We start from the raw sequence: 3,101 nt of genomic DNA, 5'->3' as shown, positions 1-3,101 counted from the left end.
AAATCGCCCAAAGTGGCTTAAAGTTACGGCGACTTTAGGTCGCAGAGTAGGCCCTATACCATCGTTTAATCCCAATATTTGACTAACCTTAGCTGATCTAGAAGATGTCTTTTGTCAACGAAGCGTGTAGCAGCAGCTAGGTTTATGTTTACGTCAAGCTTTACAGTTTTTGTTAGCATAAATGCGGATAAACCAGCTGAAAACATGTGATAAAAGTGGAAAGGGGATTTTGATATTAGATTCCCAAACTCATTAATTATTCATGCAGCTCTTACCTAACCACAGCATCTTATCCTGGTCAGGTGGGTGGGTTTAGAAACCCAATGAAAAACGAGTTGAAAACCACGATATTCGATATTGTTAAAAAAAGGAAAGAGCCATGTGCATTAGCTGTTCATTGCTTAGAAAAGAATACATTACCCGTTCATAGAAAGTGTTCGAATCTATCCTTCCTTTGTTGTTACGTACAAATGCCTTAAAGTTCATCGAAGCGATGTCTGCAGCCAGTTCTAAAAAGTTTTGTCCTCGCCCAATATGTGTGACAACGAAGTCAAGCAGATCTTTAGAGCGTGTAGTTCTATAAAATGCCTTAACAGGAAACTCGTCCTTGAGTACTTGTGAAACGTTTTCAAGGATATCCGTTGAGGCAGAGTAGAATTCATGGCCAGAGGATGTATGGTCTGCCAGATTGTAAGGACATCTGTAGATAAACTGAACCAGAATTATATTTCCATTGAGGTCATACATCAGTCTTGGGTGACGCGGACTTAGTCAGTTGTGTGGTCCAAGAGTGAAATACCAAAGGACACTTATGACTGGGACAAAGTAATTCTATCTGATAGTGTTGTAATGGACGCCACAAAAATATTTTTGGCATCAAAACATTGCCTGGATTTAAGGGCGAATTGTAAATCTCGAGCAAAGATCAGAGCATGTTGCAAACTGTACAAGACAAGGCTATCAAGGGTGTTCAAAAGGTCAAAAACTCTATACCAGGGTTGGAAGATGTACACTTCCTAAGTCAAAGTCTTCCCAATGATGCGTCGATAAAAAGGCTGCGGGAACTTCAGGAAAAGTTTGTTGGCGGTGAGAAGAAAAATGATCAGAAATTGATAAAGAAAAGAAAGGCGAGGAAGACCTATGCTTTGTCGGAAAGAGAAAAACTGGCGAAGACGGCGAAGAAGATGGACGATGATGGTATAATGGGACAATTTAGGACAATTTGGAAGATGAGATCAGAGTGAAGGATTATGTTATTAACCAGATGGAAGAAAAATTGAAATCCGCACAATCCGAGATAGACGATCTGCAGACTGAATTTGAACGCGATCGCGAAGATTACTTAGAAACGATTCGAAAGCAGGAGCAAATTATCAAGCTTCAACAACAGATTTTGGACAAGATCCAGCCATGTATACGAAGCGACTGTAATTATTACAACATCGATAAGGTTCGATCGGAGAGCACGTGGGATGAAGAAGCCGGCAAGTGGAACATCCCTGAGCTAGTCATTACAAATACAACGCTTCCTACCCCTGGGATTATGCCGGGTGGAAGCACCCCACCCCGGGGCCTGAAATCGCCTGTTAACAGACCCTAGGTCAATAACCAGGGACAAGTTGTCAATGGACCCTTAGGGGGGTATCCTGAGGAGCCAAGCGAGGATCGTTTTCTTCAGCATTTGTCGCGGAGCTCTCATGAAGATTACGCGTCAAGTCATTTTAAACCTAAAAGAGCTGACCGGTTATTAGCTGAGAACGCCAAATTTGAACGATGCGACAAGCGAGAGTCATCTCCCTCGGGTTAAACGCGTCCACAGCTCGGATTTCCGGTTACCGGGGGATCGAGCGGAACGTTGAACAACAATGTTCCCCCGGGGAACGGAGGTGGTATTGGCGGGATGCCCGCTATGGGAAGACCGGTTAGATTGGGATCACTACACATGCCGGGGGAAAGGGAAAAGAAGAAAAAGAAGCACAAGAATTTAGGCGAAAGAAAGAGAGACGTCTGGTCATAAAACAATGCTGAGTAATGGTTAGGAGGTTTGAAAATAATCGCGCGCGTCGTGGGTGATAATTACTTTTAGTATTACCCAACTGGTGGACTAATGCAAATCCTGCATTTTGATTGGCTACGCTACTAGAGGACTATTAGTAATAGTCCTCGAGTAGCGAAATTGGCGCAATCGAGCGTGACGCTTTCTTTCGTTTTATTCCCAAATAAATGTTTCTTCAACTTGCATTTACTAACTTTATTATTGCCTTTTCTGTCCGACTAGTTGGGTGATACTAAAACAATTAGACCCTTCGCCCTCAAGGGCCACGGGTCAATAGCCCATTCGGCTTCGCCTCATGGGCTATTGACCCGTAGCCCTCAAGGGCTACGGGTCTAATTGTTAAATAGTAACGTTTAGGTAGATCTTTGTTGTCTTGTGTTTTGTTGAATTTGATTCTTAGCCTCGCCGTTTCGTAGACGCATAAAGAACAAATGGAAGGAAGCGCTATAAAGCTCGGCGTGATGCATACATGAAGTCAGTCATAAACATTGTAATGCCCCTTCTTGAATTGGTTTTGTCACATTCGATCGAATCAGAGCCGACAGATTTTACCAAGAAATAGATCTTGATTCGCGTCCGTCCTCAAATGTCAAGTAAGCTATTATGTTAGAGTTAAGATTCGACAAGGAATCAAAAACTTGTGCGCAAAATCTAATTTATATACATGTAGCTAGTTATGAGTGTATTTCAGTGTACCGTTCCTAGTGAATTAATATAATTCCGAGTGCGTGCACTTACAGTGTAAATTATCTATGGTATGCCGGCAGTCCTGCTATCACAGATGCAGATAAACACGTAACATGGTTGACGGGATTGTACATTCAAAGAAGTTGTAAATTATGTATAATAATTTCACCTGTGTTGAATGGTCATGACTTTGGGGTTTTTTTAGATTTCAGTCAATTTTGAAAAAAAAAAGAAAAACGTAATGCCTCTATTGTAGATGAAGCAGCGCGTTTAAAAGTTGAACCCAAGAATAATAAGAAGTCTGTGACACAATGTTTTGCGCTTCTGGCTCTTAATCGTAATCTAAAAACTATTTTGC

General features: G+C 41.7%; 1 pseudogene; it reads left to right on the top strand.

Annotated features, from left to right (window-relative positions):
* Positions 1 to 932: 932 nt before the first annotated feature.
* On the top strand, positions 933 to 2,540 carry LOC145501729 (kinesin-like protein KIF17; annotated as a pseudogene).
* The last annotated feature ends 561 nt before the right edge of the window (positions 2,541 to 3,101 follow it).

Source organism: Orbicella franksi, chromosome 10 (genome assembly GCF_964199315.1).
Source record: "Orbicella franksi chromosome 10, jaOrbFran1.1, whole genome shotgun sequence".
NCBI lineage: Eukaryota > Metazoa > Cnidaria > Anthozoa > Scleractinia > Merulinidae > Orbicella > Orbicella franksi.
Note: the sequence above shows the minus strand (reverse complement) of the source record. Positions and strands in the feature narration are given on the sequence as shown.